The sequence below is a fragment of the Triturus cristatus genome, chromosome 7 (assembly GCF_964204655.1).
Source record: "Triturus cristatus chromosome 7, aTriCri1.1, whole genome shotgun sequence".
NCBI lineage: Eukaryota > Metazoa > Chordata > Amphibia > Caudata > Salamandridae > Triturus > Triturus cristatus.
The window spans coordinates 751,296,372-751,317,335 of NC_140590.1; the positions used below are offsets into that span (position 1 = coordinate 751,296,372).

Sequence of the window (20,964 nt, forward strand, 5' to 3'; positions counted from 1 at the left end):
TCCTGTCTCCTTCCAATGATGGCGTACATTGCTTTGTGGTGCTTTGTGTTCATCTGACCACTGCTATTTCACAATATGCCGGATTGTGTCTGTTTGAAAGTGTACTGTACTAAGTTATTCATTCTTTGTTTCTTTGTTTGTTTCTTTCTTTTGTTCGTCTTTATGTCCTAATTTTATTTATACTTTTGTTTCTGTTTTTTGCTGCCATTCTTGCCTTTTTTCTTTTATTCTTTTTGCCTTTTGTCCTTCCTCTTTTTCTTTTTCTTTCCTTCTTTGCAAAATTTCTTTCTTTCTTCTTTTCTTTCTTTATTTTTTCCTTTCTCTTTCTTTCCCCTTCCTTCTTTCTTTCTTTCTTTCCTTCCTTTTTTCTTTCTCAAAGGGAAGAGGCTTGGCAAACGAATGACACTTCAGCCAGACTTCATTCATTGGTCTGTGGTTTTGTCAGTCAGTGTGTCTGCCCACTTTAACCATTGGCTGACTTCTTTACTGGTTACAACATGTTGCCGTTTCACAAGGAGTACATCCACAGACCAAGAAGTTCCCTTCCCTTCAGTCCCAGGGGGTACTATGGTAATGAGTGCTTTCTGATGGATACATCTACTTGTGTCTTCCTCACCTTTTCAATTTCCCATTGTGCCAGCATCTCCACGAAACCTTTATTTTCAACTCGCCCACGTCGAACGGGATGCATAATTCCACGGCTCCGCATATGACTCCGCCTGACATCATCGGAGCCATAAGAAGTGGTAGTCAGCGTGCTAATGTCCGTTCCCGTTTTACTGCGCCTTTGACGCATAACAGTATTTTCCTAGACTCTCCATAGTGTAGGAGTCTTGCAACGTTTTTTCCAGGAAATTGCAACGTTGTTGCAGAAAAAATGCCTCCTTCAAGAAGTATGGGTTCAAACCCTGCAAGCAATGTGAGGGTCAGATGTCGATCACTGATCCTCATGAAGAATGACTTTGGTGCCTTAGTTTGGACACCAACATCAATGCCTGTTCATCATGTCAGAAGATGAACATCAAATCCTTGAAGGAGAGAGAGGCGAAGCTCTTCATGGCCAAGGCAAGAAAGGAGAAAAGAGGAAGTCTCCTCGTAGTTTGGAGTTGCTGTCTCTCTATTCCTCAAAGAGAAAACACAAGAAGAAGTGGTATAATGGTTACAGGCATCGATCTTCGAGGTAGGAGTCTCCAAGATCACTGTCTACATGCCCGAGGTCGCATGAGGATAGAGTTGAGGTGACTCCGGCCCCATCCCCAGTAGCCCTTACGGTATCGCTGTCGAGTCCGAGGAAGCCTCCGACTTAGTCTGGATTTCCTGATCCGGAGCCGGAGGTAGCTCCAGTTCCTACTCCTGCTCCACCTCCACCACCTCCACCACCTCGACAGTAGCAGGAGTAGCCATCTTTCCCGGCTCCAGGGGTCGACCCTTTTAATTTTCTAAATGTGATGTTTTGCTGGTGTCAGTGTGTTTTTTTGACTGGTCTGACTGGCAGTCTGCTTTTCAGGACCCCAGTTTCCTCACTAAATTGACTATGATAAGTACTTCTGTACCTCCACAATTGACTACTGATGTACCATTATAAGTCCCTATATGGTACTGAGGTACACAGGGCGTAGGTACACCAGCGGTCTCCCATGGGCTGGAGCATGTGTTGTGCCACCCATGAGAGACCACTCAAAGTGTGACTACAGGCCTGCCATTGCAGCCTGTGTAAGCTGGATCAAGCATCACTTTTGACAGACATAGGTTTTCTTATATCTGAGGTGACTACACTTAAAATGTATATGTCACCCCTAAGTCAAGCCTTTCAATCCTGAAGACAGGGTGCCGGGTTATAAGTGTGTGGGTCCCCCTGCATGAGCAGGACACCCCTACAAACCCTGGAGTTGATTCTCCAGGCTTTGTAAGTGGTGCCAGCTATTTTAATACATATAGTGGCCATCCGTCATTATGTGATGGCTAACTATGTAGTGGCTGTTGCAATAATACCCCAACACCTTTACGGGTGTTGGAGTTATGATTCCATGCACTCGGGGACTCACAGGAAGCCACTAGTACTTCTGGTAACAGTCTTCCTGGGTCTGCCAGCAATTTAGTGTGACCACCTCCCAGACAGGACTTCATGTATTGGGCTGGGGTGGGGGCACTTGCCAGTGCCCCCAAACTGCTTTGAGGGGCACATTTGGTTCCCTCCTTGCATCATGGAAGACTACTGCAGCTCCTGATCGCGCTGTTGTGCAAGTCTTCTTTGTCGTCTGTGTCTGTACTTCATCTAGGCTCTTCAACAGACCTGTGGGCATCAAGAACACCCGAAGTAATCTCCTTTGGAGTGAAGGAGTCACTTCCCCACATCTGCAGGCACCGCAACAAAGCTGACCGGTCTGCTACTCCTGACATCCCATGGACTTCGAAAAGCTCAGCAACACAGGTAGTGGTTCTGCACCTCCCTCGAGGCTTAACCTGTCCTCTCTGCAATTTTGAGACCAGTATACCTCTTCAGAACCGCTGGGACCTAACACCCCTCTGCACCGCATCGACTTGCTGTTGCCAAGACTTGTTATCTCTGCACTCCAGAGATCTTTGGGCTACAAGAAGCTCCAGCCCCCAGCATCTCTTCCTGGCAAGATCAGCATCCTCACAACATCCTCTGTACAGTGGGCCTTCATCTTTAGTGAGCTGCTCGAGGTCCTCTTGCGACTCCTGTGCCTTTAACCTGTGTGTCCCCTTGCGGGTCTTCTTCTGCTCCAGTGGGCTCCCCTGCTTGTGTGGGGCCCGCTCTGACTCTCCTGCTTGTGGTGAGTCCCTTTGACCTTGCTGGTCTCAACGTTGCTTCTAAATTACTTTCCATGCCTGTTACCGCTACAAAGGCTTGTTGGTGCTCCAGCCGGAAACTGACCCCCTGGTTCTCGACTACCGACGTGGAACAGTTTGTGCACGTCTCCTGATCTTCCTCAGCATTGCCTGGTCCTCACAGCTTCAGCAACAAGCTCACCGTCATAACTTCTGAACCTTCGACATCGATGGGCATTGCTCTTCTGTGCCTCTTGGTCACCTCAGAGTGACATAGACTTTGTCCTCTCTGCTTCCAGGTTCTCCCTTGGATTCCATTAGACTCTTGCACAGTCTTTGCCAGTTCATCTTTTCTCAAATCAACCATTGGGGTCTACGGTGGTTTCCGACAGCACTTCGCACCTGTGTTCCCGGCTTCCCTGGTGTAGGTATTCTGGTACCTAGGGTATTCACGAGTGTGGTGACTCTCCAACCTTTTGTCTCTCACAGGGTGTCTTCAGGGTCCACTGGGAAGGGTCCTTCTTCTTCAAACTTCAACCGTGACCTTCCAGTTGACTTCTATTGAGTACGCAGCCTTGTTTCCAGTCTGCACACCGCCTCTGTGGGGTCCCTGGGTACTTACCTTAGGTGGTTCCTTGTGTCCCCAGCTCCTCTAAGTCTCCTGGTTCAAGCCCGACTTAGATCACATTTGGCATTCCACTTTTAGAGACAACTGTATTTTTTGCTTACCTACCTACTGCAATTGAAGTATTATTGTGTATTTGTAATTATGTCTCCGGGTGGGAGATATATCAATGTGTTAGTGAGTGCTGTGTAATTAGTAGACATATTTTTATATGTATACTGGGTAGTTCTTACATGATTAGATCGAGTAAAACAAGCTGCTTAAAACTCCTTCTGGATAAGCCTGCAGGCTACTCTCTAAAGATACCACTTAGGGAGCTTTCTATTGTTTCTAAGACCACTAAAATAACCATACGTGTTGCCTGGATTAGTGCAAGGTGCTTCACTTAAATAAGTGAACATCATATACTAAGCCATCCTCCTACATTGGTGTACAGCGGTTGGGATTTAAGCCTACGCTGTTTTACCATCTAATCTAGGTGTGGTTAGATGAAAAACCTTTGCTAGCATTATGTACATATAAAATACCTTTTGTGAGTAATAAGTTCCACTGAACTTTTTGGACTGGCAGTTGAGGGTCTATCAAAACCCTTTCTCTAATCTTTCGAAATTAGTTTTCATTAGGGTAGGTAGGTGCTACTGTAGCGAAGATCGTTATCTACATATGTACAATGCTAAGTTAGCACAACCGCGTTAGATGTTAGAAAGCCATCTTGCCGCTTTTGCTGCTTTTGCACACGACACTGTAGTCACATGTTATTAAAGTGAGAAATGCTTACTCGACTTTGCTTCACATGAGAACTGTCTGTTGTTAACATCCCAAACAGTGAGCAGCGACCTTGGTCTGAACACAGTGTAAAGAAACAGTCTGGGTCGCTAGACGGTGCATGTTGTTGAGTTCAGGTTGATCGGCCCACTAGTTTAGCCATAACACGCACGCAGCTGCAAATACCTGAAAGTCGGGTGCTTTTAATATTTCAGTGTTACATGTTTTCATTACATTCGGAAGAAGAGCGTTCCTAGGAGCAGAGCATAGCTGATCCTGTGATGTGAACTCACTGAGCTGATCTTTACGGTAGGGGGTTCCCCATTCAAGCCTAGAGACCTTTTATTAGTCTAATAATACTATCTGAAAGAAACACGTTAGTTAGATTCCTCACCTTAGAATATCCCCAGGCGTCAGACTGGATCCGGAAGATTTTTCGTCAGCAATACCCCTTGCGCGTCGCTAGGCGTCGTCTGCGGCTCCGCGTCCGTCGTCGGCGTCGTGCGCCGGGATGACGTCGTCGGAGTACTTAGACGCCGCCCTCGCGCGCTGACGTCAGTTCTTCTTTTTTCCGCGCCAGTAAGCGCAGATCCGGGAGAGCTACCCCTTTTAGTCTTTTTTGACTAAATCTTTTTGATCATTTTTGATCCCTGTCTGTCGACATCTGGTGCCGGTAGGATGCCTGGGTTCAAGGCTTGTGAAGACTGTCATCGACTGATGTCGGTGACCGATCACCACCGCCGGTGCCTCTATTGCTTAGGCCTCGACCACGACGCGGAGTCGTGCAACGACTGTCAGGCCCTGACTTCGAAGGCTAGGCGGGAGCGGTCCCGCAAGCTTCTCGAGCTTCGCCACTCGGCTCCGCGTCGTGCGCGATCCCGGTCCAGGAGGAGGTCCAAGGATCGCTCGCGGAGCCCTAGCCGACGCCACCATCGATCGTCGGGCTCCAAGTCGTCGGGTAAGTCCAAACACTCAAAGAAGTCCAAGAGGCGACATCGCTCTTCGGACTCCCCTCGCCGGTCGCGCGACTCGGCCGAGGGTCCAAGTGGTTCCACCCCCGCGGCTCCGGCGGAGCCGCAGGTGCCGCGTCCGCCCCCATACCTTCCGGTCCCTGGGGCTGACGCGGCGCCGGCGGAGATCAGTGCCTTCCTCTCGGCCATGAGGAGCCTGGCCCCGCCGTCGACGCCCGCTGGCGCGCCTTCGGGCCCCGCGGGCTCGACTGGGCGACCTCGCGTGCCGGCGGCTCCGGCCCCGGCGCCGTCGACGACTCCGGTCTCGACGCCGCAGGTCCCCGCGGGGCCCATGCCTGGGCCCCAGTCGACGCCGGTTGACCTTGTCACTCCTCCACCGGCGCCGACGCCTGAACCACCGACGCCGTCACCGGCGCCGCCGACGCCGACGCCTGTGACGCCGACGCCCCAGTTTAGCCCTCATCCGGACCCGACGCCGGCACGGCGTCCGCCGACGCCGCATCCGACGCCGCTAGAGACCTACCATCTCTACAGTCCGGTTCCGATCATTCCTCCTGTTTATCAGGAATCGGAAGAAGGGGGCGACTGGGAGGGGTTCGAGGACCCTCTGGCTGTTCAGTCACAGCTTTCTCAGGACTGGGCAGATGAACTGGGGGAGGCCAGCGGGCTGGACACCTCACCAGACGCTGGATTCACTTCTCCTCCGACCGTGGCTTCGGAGGAGGGTGCAGCATTTTCTGTGGTGCTGCGCAAGGCGGCTGAGGCCCTTGGGCTCGAGTTGCCTGCCGTGGCTGTGAGGACCAACATCCTCACTGAGGTGCTTCAAACCTCAGCAAGCTCCACTGAGCCTCTGCTGCCGTTTAACGAGGCCCTCACTGACGTTCTGCAGGGCACCTGGTCCAAGCCCTCCACAGTTCCTCCTGTGGATAGGAACGTTGCCAGGCGCCACCGCCCTGCTCCGGGCGACCCCAGCTTCCTGTCCCAACACCCCACCCCCGAGAGTCTGGTTATCCAGGCCTCTACTTCCCAATCCTCCTTCCCGACCGCTCCGCCGGACCGGGATTCCAAGAGACTCGAGCAGTTTGGCAAGAAACTGTTCTCGTCCCTTAGTTTGGGCCTGCGGTCTTTAAATACCGCCTGTCTCTTGGACCGTTATTCCCATTCTCTGTGGGATACGGTGGAGGACGTGCTGCCCCTGTGTCCGGAGGAGGTCCGGAAGCGTCTTTCCCAGGCTCTGGCCGATGGGAGGGATGCAGCACGGCACGCCATAAGATGTGGGCTTGACACCACGGACTCGCTAGGTCGGGCGATTTCCACCACGGTGGCGCTCCGCCGCCACGCCTGGATGCGGTCCACGTCCTTTTCCGGGGATGTCCAGAACACCCTCATGGACATGCCCTTTGATGGCACTCGCCTGTTTGGTGAGAAGGCGGACAGTGCGCTGAACCGCTTTAAGGACTCCCGGGCTACGGCCAAGTCCTTGGGCCTCTCGGCTCCGCGGGCGCACACCTCCGCTTTTCGCCCCTTTCGTGGCCAAGGAAGGGGCGCCTCCTCACGTCCGCAGAGCCACCAGCCGCAGAACCAACCTGCGCGCGGTCGCGGACGTGGCTTCCGCCGTGGCGGAAATGGAGGCCGACGTGGTCAGCCCACATCCACCCCGGCAGCATCCGCCTCAAAGCCTTCCTAGTCCGAGCTTTCAGGCCCATACCACGCCAGTGGGCGGCAGAGTTCGCCATCACCTGCTCCACTGGCGGTCCATAACATCGGACAGGTGGGTGCTGCAAATCGTCCGAAGGGGCTACTCCCTCCCCTTCGAGACGACCCCTCCAGCCATGCCACCACAGCACCACCGTATCTCGGGGGATCATTTGGATCTTCTCCGCGAGGAAGTTTCGGCTCTCCTGGCCAAGGGGGCCGTCGAGCGCGTTCCGAGTCCAGAAGTAGGTCGTGGTTGTTATTCCCACTACTTTCTGGTTCCCAAGAAGGGCAAGGGGGGCCTGCGCCCTATCTTGGACCTCCGGAACGTCATTGCCTTCCTCCGAAAGGAAAGGTTCAAGATGCTAACGTTGGCTCAGGTTTTAGCTGCCCTAGACCCTGGAGACTGGATGGTAGCGTTGGACTTGCAGGACGCATATTTCCATATCCCCGTCCTGCCGGCCCACCGGCGTTACCTGCGGTTCACGGTGGGCCAAGAGCACTTTCAGTTTACCGTGCTCCCCTTCGGCCTCACCAGTGCCCCTCGGGTGTTCACGAAAGTGATGGCGGTGGTCGCAGCTCATCTGCGCAGATCAGGGGTCCCAGTCTTCCCCTATCTCGACGACTGGTTGTTGAAGGCGGGCTCGCCCCAGGCAGTCGTCTCCCACCTCCAGACTACGGCGGATCTCCTGCATTTGCTGGGGTTTTCCATCAACGTGCCGAAGTCACACTTGAGTCCCTCTCAGAAGCTCCTCTTCATCGGAGCGGTTCTCGATTCGGCGCAGTTCCGGGTCCATCCACCGGAACAGCGGGTCCGGGATATACAGGCCCTGATTCCCATCTTTCGGCCTCTATCCCGGGTTTCGGTCAGGCTAGTGTTGCGGCTTCTGGGGCTGATGGCCTCCTGCATCCTACTAGTGCATCACGCCAGGCGGCGCATGCGGGCTCTGCAGTGGGACCTGAAGTTTCAGTGGGCCCAGCATCACGGCAACCTGTCCGACCATGTCTTGATCTCGGAGGGCACTGCACAGCAGTTGCAGTGGTGGCTCACGGACCGCGAGTGGGTCAAGGGCAAGAGCCTCTCCCTTCCCCAACCGGAGCATGTCGTAGTGACGGATGCGTCCCTCCTGGGTTGGGGTGGCCATATGGGAGAGGCGGAGATCAGAGGCCTCTGGTCTCCGGCGGAGTCTCGTCTCCACATCAACCTGTTGGAGTTGAGAGCGATCCGGCTTGCACTGAAAGCCTTCCTTCCCTCTGTCAGGGGAAGTGTCGTGCAGGTGTTCACGGACAACACCACCGCCATGTGGTACTGCAACAAACAGGGCGGGGTGGGGTCGTGGACCCTTTGTCAGGAGGCTCTGCGCCTCTGGACATGGCTGGAACACCAGGGCGTCACCCTGGTGGTTCAACATCTGGCGGGCTCTCTGAACGCCAGAGCAGACGAACTCAGCCGCCGGTGCATGATGGATCACGAATGGCGTCTGAACTCCGAAGTGGTGCAAGGCCTCTTTCAGCAGTGGGGAGAGCCTTGGTTAGATCTATTCGCCACCGAAGAGAACGCGCAATGTCAGCAGTTCTGCGCGTTGGAATTTCCAAGGCGGCACTCGCTCGGCGACGCTTTTCGTCACGAGTGGAGTTGCGGTCTGTTGTACGCCTTTCCGCCTATACCACTTCTGCCCAGAGTGCTGAAGAAGATCAGGCGCGACCGGGCCCAAGTCATCTTGGTGGCTCCGGATTGGGCACGAAGATACTGGTATCCCGAGCTACTCAGTCTGTTGACCGATCCCCCGATACGTCTGCCCCTTCGGGAGGATCTTCTGTCGCAGCAGCAGGGGACGGTCCTCCACCCGAACCTGTCCAGCCTCCACCTCCATGCGTGGAGATTGAGCGGCGGCAGTTGATGCCATTTGACTTGCCTCCTGAAGTCTGTGATATCATTCTGGCAGCCAGGCGTCCCTCCACAAAGTCGGTATACGCCTGCCGGTGGAACAAATTTGTGGCATGGTGCACAGCAAAGGCTGTGGATCCCCTTTCCGCCCCTCTTTCTGAGGTTCTCCTCTTCCTTCTTTCTCTGGCCCGGCAGGGCTCTGCCCTGGGCACCCTGAAAGGTTATCTTGCTGCCATCTCCGCCTTCTTGCGGCTTCCTGATCAGCCTTCTCTTTTCAAGTCCCCTGTGGTTACACGCTTTCTCAAAGGCATTACACACACGTTCCCTCCTGTCCCTTTTGTAATGCCTCAGTGGGACTTGAATCTGGTATTGACCTTCCTGATGTGCGCTCCCTTCGAGCCTCTTCACAATTGCCCTCTTCGTCTTCTAACTCTAAAGACTGCTTTTCTGGTAGCCATCACCTCGGCTAGACGGGTGAGTGAGCTCCAGGCTTTATCTTCAAAGCCTCCTTTCCTATCTGTTCATCCGGACAAGGTTGTCCTTCGGCCTCGTCCCTCCTTTCTTCCTAAAGTGGTGACTCCTTTTCACCTTGGGCAGTCTGTCACCTTGCCCACCTTCTTTCCGCCTCCGCATCCTTCCAAAGAGGAAGAGAGGCTCCACCGTCTGGACCCAAAACGTGCGCTCTCCTTTTATCTGGACCGCACAAAACAGTTCCGGGTGGACGACCAGCTTTTTGTTGGGTACGTGGGCGCTAAGAAGGGGAAAGCTGTGCACAAACGAACCATCTCTCGGTGGGTCGTTTTGTGTATAAAAATCTGCTATTCCTTGGCTAAAAAGGACCCTCCTGTTGGGCTGCGCGCCCATTCTACTCGGGCCACGGCGGCTACTACTGCCTTGGGACGGGGAGTCCCTTTGCAGGACATCTGTCAGGCGGCGACGTGGGCTTCTCTACACACGTTTGCCAGGCATTATTGCCTTGACAGCCAAGTCCGGAGGGATGGCTTCTTTGGCCGTTCTGTCCTCCAGGACTTTCTGGTGTGATCTTGGTTCGCAGACCCACCACCGGGGATGGTATTGCTTGGGTATCTATTCTAAGGTGAGGAATCTAACTAACGTGTTTCTTTCAGATGAACAAGTTACTAACCTTCGGTAACGATGTATCTGTAAGAAACATTAGTTAGTTAGATTCCTCACCGACCCTCCCATCCTCCCCGTTCTGCGAACTGACATCTAGGGTTAAGGTTGTCCTTTCAGGCCCCTAGATTTTATTTTTGGCACCAGTGTCGGTCTTTGCATGGCTCTGCGTTCCTGGCGCGGAAGGCTATGTACAAGAACTGACGTCAGCGCGCGAGGGCGGCGTCTAAGTACTCCGACGACGTCATCCCGGCGCACGACGCCGACGACGGACGCGGAGCCGCAGACGACGCCTAGCGACGCGCAAGGGGTATTGCTGACGAAAAATCTTCCGGATCCAGTCTGACGCCTGGGGATATTCTAAGGTGAGGAATCTAACTAACTAATGTTTCTTACAGATACATCGTTACCGAAGGTTAGTAACTTGTTCATTAGTGTGTTAGAAAAAGGAAGGTGGCTTAGATCCACTGTCATTTTAGTATGATTACTCCTTTCATTTTCTATGGTATTGTAACTATGCTGATGGTTTTGATTTTAATTGTTTGTCTGCTTATGTTAGCCAAACTGCTGCATCTTAGGACACGAGGTTTATAAAATAAACTCTTTAAACTTTTACAGTGTCTCTGTTTATTCTGTTGTGGACTGGTACGAGAATAATTACGAAAAGGTATTTCCGATTCCCACCATTCCTGAGAAATATACTAAGTCGCTTGTTCTGGGTTGTCTATACATTGGGACCGCCGAGCTAAACCTCGCATAACGAATGGGACACTGATGCTGGCCTGATAAGGGGTTCTGGGTTCTGAGGTGAGTTTTTGGTACACCACAATTCACTGAGGGCCTGGGTTCCTGCGCATAGTTCTGTGCATAAGCATAATCCCTGCAACATGGCGCACCTAACGTTTGGTCTATTGATTTGAGATGCCTTAGTAGTGCTTGTATTAGTCCACAACACCCTCACTCTGGTTTCCGGATAACGGGAGTGACGGTTTAACCTACCTGTGTTTCGACTAATAGGTTCCTTCAAGCTTGATCATTAAAAAGGTTATTTAATCTGAACCCCAGTGCTACTGTTGATATCGTTGATACTTTTTAGTGTGTCCTAATGGCGGTTGACATAGCCGCACATAGCCGTGCACCTCTGCGCCGTCATTTGACGGCATATGGGGTGCCGGATGATGGGATGGCTGTAATTTTTTGTGGTCAGCGCTGATGCGTCATACCCGTATGAGTTTTTTTACTCATGGGTGACTTTTCCGGCGGTGGATGACGATGATACGTTTCACACCTATACTGCCACACAGCTGCCTGCGGTCTATACCCCATATAGGACACAGGAAATTCCAATCTCTGCCTGGCAGCACACTATTTGGTTTAATGGCGCCCTTCCCCATGCAGTTGCACCGGCGAGAATGTCTATTGCAGGGGCCACATGGCCGGTGCTGGCCGGCTTTACGCCACATCCCCGCTATCTCACGGTAGGGGTGGCTGAGTTGCGTGTGCTGCACAGAGCCCTGATTACGGTCCATAGGGCTTTAGTGCAGTACGTGTCGCGCAATGTGCAGGTGGGGGCACCTGCTGTTGCGGGACAACCTACGGACCACCATGCGGTGCTCATTAGTCCCGTTATGGTTAATTCGGTAGTCGGCAAGCGCCCCCAAAGTAAGGATGAATTTCCTTATTGGTTTGCTGAGAAATTTGACCAGTTGGAAGCGGTTTTTCCAAATACATCTCCTGTGGAGAAACACAGGATCCTCACCATTACTTTGCCTAAAGACCTAGTCCCGGATATGGCCGATTGTGACAACTGGGGTAAGGTCTTTGCCGTGACCTATTCGAAGTGCTATGGCACTCCGTCTATGTCTGTGCTACCATCCGTCATCAAAAAGGTTCAGGAGAATCATGGTGTGGAGGCTGCCATTGAATTGGGAATGAGGCTTGTCAACAGCTTCGATGTGGTATGCTCCATGGTAATGGGCAACCTCAAAGGAGATGCCATGCAGTTCCAAGTTCCAAATATGATGGACCGCGTGGATGAACTCGACAAGCCCAAAGAGTTCGCTAAAGTAATTGCGAAGGCATATAGGACCGTGGGTATAAGTGCCTTGGGTGTAAAACCGACTGTGATCATTCCTGATATAGTACAGCAAACTAAGGTGAGCTCGTCTACGAAAGACGAACGCCCCAACTTTCCTAAACAAAGTTGGAGAGCAAAGAAACAGGGGAAACAGCAACAGAAAAAGGAGTCACGTCCTGCCTCACCGGTAAAGTCGTCTACCGAACGCACATATGATCTGCGTGATCGCTCTCGTATTAAGTCACCTGATAGTTTTCAGGTTTCTGAACAACGCTCTCCTCGTTCTTCACAGGAAACATCGGCTTCACAATCCGATGGCGGAGACCGTGGGAAAGGAAGGGGTGCTCAGAGTCGTGAGCAGCCCCGCCAGTCGGACGGCAAAGGCAAGCAGGACGAATCTGCACGTCAAAGACCCCCGTTTCAGAAGAAGAAAGTTGCTGCACTGACAGCGAGGTATGCCTCAGATGGTACGGACGCAGCTTCAGAACCTGACATGGGCGCTAACACTGCTAGACAGCGCGGCGGAAGATACAGTAGTGCGACAAGCACTGCGTCCATATCTGGTGGCGACAGCAACTGATATATTCGTGAATATTGAAACTGCTGACATTCGGGTGTCTCCCCCTGATAGACTGTATAATATAGTCATTCAAATTGAAGGTGACATACAACGTACAATTCAAGGGTTTTTTTGGGATAATCTGACCACTTCCTATGATATTCTATTGGCGGAGGCAGATTGGCCCCCGGCTTTCGCTTTAGATGCTCCTAGAGGGGAGGAGGTAATCCTCCCGTCTTTTGCGCACACAGTGCCGAAGGTCCAAGCTAAAAAGTACGCCGAGGAATGGGCTCAGGTGCAAGCACCTGCGTTATATCGAAATCAGGTTGGCTGGGATAAAATGTCTCCCGGCCATGAGATTCTGTTGCGGACTACGCCCCAACCTCAACCCCAATACCCCATGCGTCGCGAAGCTAGACCTCACGTTGCTTCGATCCTTGAACAATTGGAATATCAAGGGGTTATCGAAACATGTGTGTCACCTATGAATAATTCTTTGTTCACTGTAATGAAGCCTGACGGGTCGTACCACCTAGTTTTGGATTCCGGGCACCTAAACTCTCATTGCCGGACCTGTGCAGTACAGAACACCCACAGTTCGGCTCTCGTCGATAGTCTCGTGAGAAAAAGGTTTAAAACCACACTTGACATTTCTAATGGCTTTTACAGCCATAACCTGTCCTCTCTTAGTAGTCAGTGGACAGCGTTCACTTCGGGTGGCAAACAAAAACAATTCAAAAGATTACCAATGGGCTATAAGAACAGCCCGGGAGTCTTTGCCGCTCGCGTGGTCTCTCGTATGTGGATGACATATATCTCACAGATGACGAGTTGGACCCGCATCTCCGTCGCGTTGATCGCATTATTGTTTTGTTTGCTGACTTCGGTTACAAATTCAACTTTGCAAAGTCACACATTGCGGAATATACAGTGTTGTTCTTGGGGTACGAACTCAACAATGAAGGTCGAGGATTGGCTCCGCACTTTCTAGAGAAGTGCGCATGCCTCCGTGCTCCCACGCCACTGAAGAAATTACAATCTCTGCTGGGTTTTCTGAATTTCGGTCGAACTTACATCCCAGATTATGCCCAGCGTATCAAGCCGCTTTATGCCTTGGTACAACCTACTTTTTCCAAATCTTGTTGGCTGCAAGAGCATTCAGCTATATTGCAGTTATTGCAAGCTGATCTTCTTGCTTCTAAATACTTACTGACGCGTGATAACCACACTAACCTGGTCATAAGAATCGTGCCCGGCGCAGTTGGTTTCACATACTTAACGTTCAATGAGGGCGACACCGTCCCCATTGCTTACAAATCTCACTTGTACACTTCGGCTGAACTGCGTTTTTCCGCTGTCGAGTTAGTTCTGACGGCGGTGCAGATGGCGATTCTGAAAGAACGAGCGCTGTCGCAAGGAAAACGCATGTTGGTGGTAACACCCTATCCTGCCCTTGAGGCGGTGACAAAAGCAAGTGTACCGAATTCTAAAGCTTTGCATCCAAGGTGGATACAATGGGCCACTTCCTTGACATCGCCGGACGTCACATATATCTTTGACGCGGTACTTCAGACTCAGGAGTTTTTGCAGTATGAATTTGTTCATCCGGCTCCTCTGTCCTTGCGCCCGCTCGAGGATTACCATTGTGTCATATACACTGACGATTCTGCGCAACCCGCGACTGGATCAAAGCACGCTGTGAGAAGTTGGCCTGGTATATGATGCTCACTAGTTAAAGTGATCACCTTGTACCATGCCAAGCAACCCTTATGGTGTGGTTGTAAGTCAACCTTTTCGGACTAGCTGCCCTAGTGGTAGCGTAGGCTAAGCAGTCTTTGAGGCTAAACTCGTGAAACGTGTTAAGCAGGCTGTTTTACCAAATGTAACCCCCCTTTATACCAATGAAAGGACACCACACAGATATATATTGAAAATATATATGTATTTATTTCTCAAAGTATCCCCTAGACTCTTTATGAGCACAGGAGCACAAATCGTTAAACAAGAATACGTTAGAATACACAGAAGTTGCACTTTATATGGATAGGCCCTGGTGGCCACTCGAACCATATACTAAAATAGTGGTATAAGTACCACGAACAGAAAAGGGAAAAGGCCTAGGGCCTCTAGAATCGCTGGGCCTACAAGGAGCTAACTTTAGTTAGTGACCAGGAGGTCCACGGGTTGCGTGTGCAGAGCAAATAGTCACACGCGTGCTCCCATAGGTTTTCAATGGGTGCGTAAAAGTTACAAAGTTACTGCAAAAAGGATCTTCCGGATGGACTATGAACTCAAGATTGGAAACACAGACACTAGAGATGATACTCTACACAGACACTAGAGATGATACTCTACACTTGGGCACCGGAGTGCCAGCTTTACCTCACCCACAGGAAGCGGGTGCACAGGTCTCGAAGTGCGTCGAGTTTCTTCTATATGTTCAATGGAGCCTGAAGACAAAGATGCTGCAGGCGGTCGGTCCAGAAGAGATGCGGTGGATCCAAGAGTGGATCGGAGTTGTAGAAGACCTGTAAGCAGAGGGGACAGTGTTCACAGTCACTAGCCAGTGACCAGCGTGGCACCAGGTGGGTACCAGGCGATGTCGGGTGCAAACAGGTGAAGAGGTGTAGCTTGTCTCTGCAGCCACGTGGTCCCTGAAGGTCGACGACGTCCAGGAGTCGGTTCACGAGCTGTCCCACGCAGGCTCTCACTGTCGGCGGTGTCGGCGACTTGATCGAAGCAAACAAGCCTTGGCAAAAGCAATTGTTGTGGAAAACGAAATAAGCTGATGGTTCTGACCAGTAAGGTCAGAGGGACTGCTCCTTTGGAGGGGAGCAAGGGCCAGTCTGGAGCAACCAGACCAGCGGTGTAGTTCTTGAAGTTCGTCGCCAAGATGGCCACTAGCCAGCGGGCCAGCAACCGGTTAGGCGCGTCGAGTGGCAAAATGCAGAAGGGCCCCACGCAGATTGTGGAGATGCTGGAGGGCTCACCTTTGGTGCAGATGCTGCTCGAGTGTTGGGCTTCTCAGATCCCAAAGCACAACTTGGAGGGAGCCTCGGTTGTTGCGCTTGCAGCTTGTCGTGGTCTTTTCAAGATGGCTGGCTCCACGTGTCTCGGTGCCTCCACGGGTTCCTCTTTTTCAGGGACTGTGGATCGGGTGGTGAGAGGTCTGGAGGTCCAGGTCTTGTCAGTCTCTGGGCTCGGGCTCCGGCGGGAGGCGGCGGCAAAGCAGACGTCGATTCGCTGGATGGTGCTTGCGTTAGCCAGGTGGTCACTCCCTGACCACAGGGGAGATTGGCTTCAGTCCTCTGCGCGGCAGAGCATCGAAGTTCCCGTCTTCTTCTTGTAGTTAAGTTGATTCCAGGATGTCTAAAGTCTTAGGACACAGCTCCTACCTTTATTCGGATTCTAGGGGCCGGACTACCTGCTAGGTCCCTCCCTAAGGGTGGGACCAGGAAGGGGGGTGGTTACACCCCCAATCCTTTGTCCAGCTCGCCCCAGGTCCAGGGCTGGTGTGCCCCAGGACCGGTTTGAACTGGCATATGCACCGAGGCTCCTTGTGAGCCTCAGGCATGTCTGGTTCTATTGAAGCCCTACCTGACCAATACACAAAATCCTGTCTGGGGTGGTGCACGCACCTCCCCTGGCAGGAAACCCTTTGTCCACACCTCCCAAGCTGGAAGGACTCCCAGCAGCAGGAGGGCAGACTTGTGTCTGTGGTGGCAGCATCCATTTTGTGGAGCTGAGGCTATGTCTGATTTTACCCGGGTTTCAGGTACTGTACACGTCGTGTCCCTCTAGAAGGGTGGAATGCTAACCCCGTCGCCAGAATTGGCGAGGGGTTAGTATTCCAATTCGTATGACACCTTACTCGACATGTTTTGATAAAGCCAAACCAAAGATAGCATTTAACCGCGAGGTTCATAATGCACTTAAGAGTATATGGTATGACGATATCTGGAAACAGTAGAAGGAAGTTGTTCCGACCACTGCAGACGGGCTCAGCTCATGCCAGAGCACCATCTCACATGGAACCAAGCACTCTGCCTTCCGGATTGTTAAGGCCTGCCATAGGAGTGACTTATAGGTTAACAGGTGTCCCATTTAAGGTTAGGTATAGGTATACTACACCTAAGTAAGAGGTGGTTACACCAACTTACCCCAGCTGAGTGATCAGCCAGTTGTGTCAAATTTGTTAGGCCAGGCCAGGGGTGGCACAATACATGCTTCAGCCCCTGGTAGGCCTTAGATACACCAATGCCCTGGGTACCTAGTGTACACTGGTACAGGGGCTCACAGGGTGATCCACTTCCAATTGGTTATGCACCTAGGGTGCATAGTGTAAATTTAGTAGAGAGAACAGCAGGCTGGGGGTCTGATTGGCAGGCCCACAGCCTCAATATGTCAAAAACCAGTGAAGCAAAAAGCAAAAATTTGGGGTGACCATAGGATAGCAGACCCTACTCTCCTACACACGCATATTCAGCGGCTTGCGCAATTGTAGCCGGTACTTTCGTAAATGGTGAATTCCAGTCCGATGTCGTGCATACGCAGTCATTGGGTGATTGTACGGCGCAGTTGGCGGAGCTTCGTGCTCTGGTGCTAGCGCTAGAGTTTGCTGATCCCCGAGTCACTACCCTTATAGTGAGTGACTCCTTTTATTGTGTTCAATCTTACAACGACAATCTACGTTTTTGGTCTCAGAATGACTACCATGATTCCAAAGGTAGCACGATTAAGCATAAACTGCTTTGGGTTTGAGTGGCAGATCTTAAAGAACGTCTGCCTCTCGTGAATGTAATTCACACTCTTGGTCACCAACGAGTTGGGTTCCATGCTGTCGGCAACAGCCTAGCTGACGAGGCAGCAAAAACAGCAGTGGCGACATACTTAGTAGCAGCAGTTACAAGATCCAAAAGCAAGATCGATGATGACATCTTGGCAGCTATTGCTGCTACAGAGCAGGGAACGAAGCCACCGAGAGGTTTCCCTGCTCGTTACCATTATCGCTTAAGCCCTGATAAAGTCCCATTAGTGAGGATTAATGACGTTGGTGACAGGTTGATTCCCAACGAGGACTGCAGACCTTCTTTGATATTAGCGGCTCACGAGGGCATGGCGTCCGCGCATGCCGGCGTTGCAGCTACTGAATCTCTGCTACAACAACGTTACTGGTGGTGCAGTTTGTATAAACAGGCCAGAGCTTATGTTCTTAATTGTGACATTTGCCAGCAGATTAAACCTTCAACTGCGGAGCGCCCACCACAAACTCAGTTGTACATATCTAATAAACCATTGGGTTGTGTTTCATTGCGGTCCTTTTACCTCTGATACCGCGTACAAATACATCTTGGTTGCAGTTGATTCGTGCACACGTTTTCTGTGGGTATGGCCACAAAGGAGTGCTGATTCTCCCACTGTCATAAAAGATTTGCGTGTCTTTGTTGGGAGTTTTGCATGTGGTACCTTTCATTCTGATCAGGGCCCGGCGTTCGCCTCTAAGGCGTACAAAGAGGCCATGAGAAATTTGGGGGTCCAGGTCAAATTTTCGTCTCTATACCGGCCTGAGGGTAATAGTGTAGGTGAGCGAATGAACCGTGACTTAAAGCAATCTTTGACAGCCAGAGTTTTGGGTACTGTCTGGAACTGGCTAGCCCACTTGTATGACGTACAACGTGCACTTAATAATCTCCCTAGAAGGTCTCTGGGTGGGCGGACCCCATACATGATGCTCTTTGGTGTACGAATGTTTGTCCCAGACCTTGATGGTCTAGACATGGCGGCGTCAGCCGCACCCTTTGACGTAGATGAACACTGTGCTGTATTGCAGAATCTTCAAGAAGCCAGAGGCAGTCTAGCGAAGGACCACGTACCCTCCTCATCTGATGCTGAACTTCAGATTCCGGTAGTCGGGTGGCTACCTCGAGTTGGTGATCTGGTCCGTGAAAAGGTGGAGAACAAGAAGGAGTTCAGCCCCTCTTATCGTGCACCGGTCACAGTGCTTGGAGTACAGGGTACTAGAACAGTCATTTTACCTCCACTTCCTGGTCGAAAGGATAACAGGTACATCTCGATTGACAATGTCAAACTACAGCGAGTGGCCGATTCTTCTTAGTATGACTCCAGCAGTTTCATGCCCTTCGATGCTGTGGCCCGAACTTCTAACACAGTACCTGATGTTGCAATCGAGTTGCATACCGTTACTGGTCCCTTGTTGCCACCAACACCTAGTGGTATGCTTGAAGAGGTTGAGTATGCTTATCCTGCGGATGTTACCTTGCATGTTTTACAATCCACCACAGTTGCCCACTCACAAGACTCTTTTGATTCTCGTTCAATGACTTCCATTGCCCCGTCCAAAGTTTCGATTTTTCTGTCCTGGTTCAAAAGACATTTTTTAGTTCCCCCTTGGACTTACATTTGGCTGGTGCTCATATGTATTTTTTTGTTTATGTCCATTGGCTTTGTGGTAGTGTTTTTTAGACTTATCAATGGACACTACCTGAAAGAAAGATCTACAATTCGACTAACAATGGAACTTTGGCCCCCCACTCCTCATCACACATTATGAAGAGGGACCAGACTTTTGTGAACATTACTGCCTGGCCTGTACGTGATGGGATCGCTTGGGATGCCGTAAAATTTCAAATTCATGGCCCCACTGAAGTAATTAATGTGCCAAATGTATTTCGTGTTTCTATGGGTGATGTCGTTAAGCAGAACATTCACTCAGATGACTGGGATGTTCAGGCCATAGAAGCACTGTTTTCTGATTTGAAATATTATGCTGCATTTGATGCTGAGGATTTGTATTTAGATACTGCTAATTATGATGAGCAATTCTGTTATCAACATTATGGCACGCATTTCCTACATAAAGCAAATACGTTTAGAAATTTTGTAAATTATACGCAATGGGAACACTGCCCCGCCCCTAGGATGGGCAGCTCTGCCACGTTAGTGGAAAAATTCACCTATTTTTCTGATTTTAGTGTGTAACATCCGGCCTCCTTTTATTTTAAAGTTGCGCCTGAGTCTGCTTCTAAAGTTAGACTGACACATACCAAATTGTTGTATTCCAAGTCCTTTATGGACGAGTTGGCAATTGGCGGGTATGATCTGTGGAAAGCTACAGTCGATCTTAAATCGGTTTGGGGCTCCAAACGATGGCAAGTACAGGGAACAGAAGCTTTGCATCGTGCCTGTCTCATCCCGAATCACATGTTATTTTTAAATTCGTCCATTTTTCAGACCACCTGTTTTGGATTGGCTACTTCTAAAAGATTAAATTCTCCCTCCATGCCGGGTCTGGGTGCTTATCCATATTGGGGTAATCATACGGATCTATCCCTTGCTATGTTGCAGACACAGGTTTCCAACACGTCCTTCAATATTTCTGAATTGAATCCGGAAGGGTGGTTGGTGTGGCAAATGAGTTCGGACTCCTGTCAACATCGGTTTCTGGATTTAAAGCAGGGGTATACACAGGTTCGTGTCGACCCCCGTTTTGAATCTTCTCACACTGTAACTACCTACTCAGTAGGGAAGTTATGCCAGTCTTGGCTGCAACATTCCACTTTAGCGTCTGTTAAACTTCATTTAGCACGTTTAAATGACAAAATAGATTTGAATGATTTTGTTAAGGGTCCTGCTGTTGGCAGGCCCAAACGATGGGTGTATGCTGTTTATAACGAAGTTTGGAAGTTATCTCAAATCGAGGCTGCATCCAGATTACGTGCTATTGATCAAGCCAATATGGAAAAGGTGTTGGCTGTAATAGATAATAGTATTAACACCCTCTCTTCTAGAATTTATACCTTAGATAATATTGTATTGTCTGTGGTAGACATTGTGCAGGATGATTTGTCTGTATTGTATCATGGTCAAAATCAATTGCGTTCTATTATGCAGTTTGCATGGACGTTGCAAACGTTAAAGGCAGGGAAAGTCCTATGGGATTACATGAACACTTCATCTTTGTTCCTTCCTTTTAATTTAACTGCGAAACAACAGTTCATGTCCATGAAAGATGCTACATATTCATTACTACATATTGAAAAGTTAGAACCTTTGCCTTTCTCTGTTGCTGAATTGAATTCTGCTGTGTGGCTTGTACATGGGTTGATCACTAGGGCTGGGCGTAGTTCGCGAAGTAGCACTTCGCGAAGCTACGCAAAGTGAAGTTCGCACTACGCGAGCTACGCGTAGCACTTCGCGAACTGCGTAGTACCTTGTTCGCACTGTGCCAGATGTCGTTTTCAATGATTGCACAGTGCGGACAAGCAACCGGCACTGTTCAATCATTGAAAATGGCATCTTGCACAGTGCGAGATGTAGTTTTTTGCTGCTCGGGTAGATTTTTACTCGAGCTTCAGCTTTCTCAACGTGAACTGGTAGTTTCTCATCGCGAGCGGTCGCGAGCATACACGACCACTCGCAATGAGAAACCTGACCTCC

General features: G+C 50.7%; 1 protein-coding gene across 2 annotated transcripts in view; it reads left to right on the forward strand.

The window, feature by feature from the left end:
* The window catches only part of DNAH17 (dynein axonemal heavy chain 17), a 14,992,541-nt gene that overhangs the window by 8,669,627 nt on the left and 6,301,950 nt on the right, over positions 1 to 20,964 (forward strand). The window lies entirely within an intron of this gene.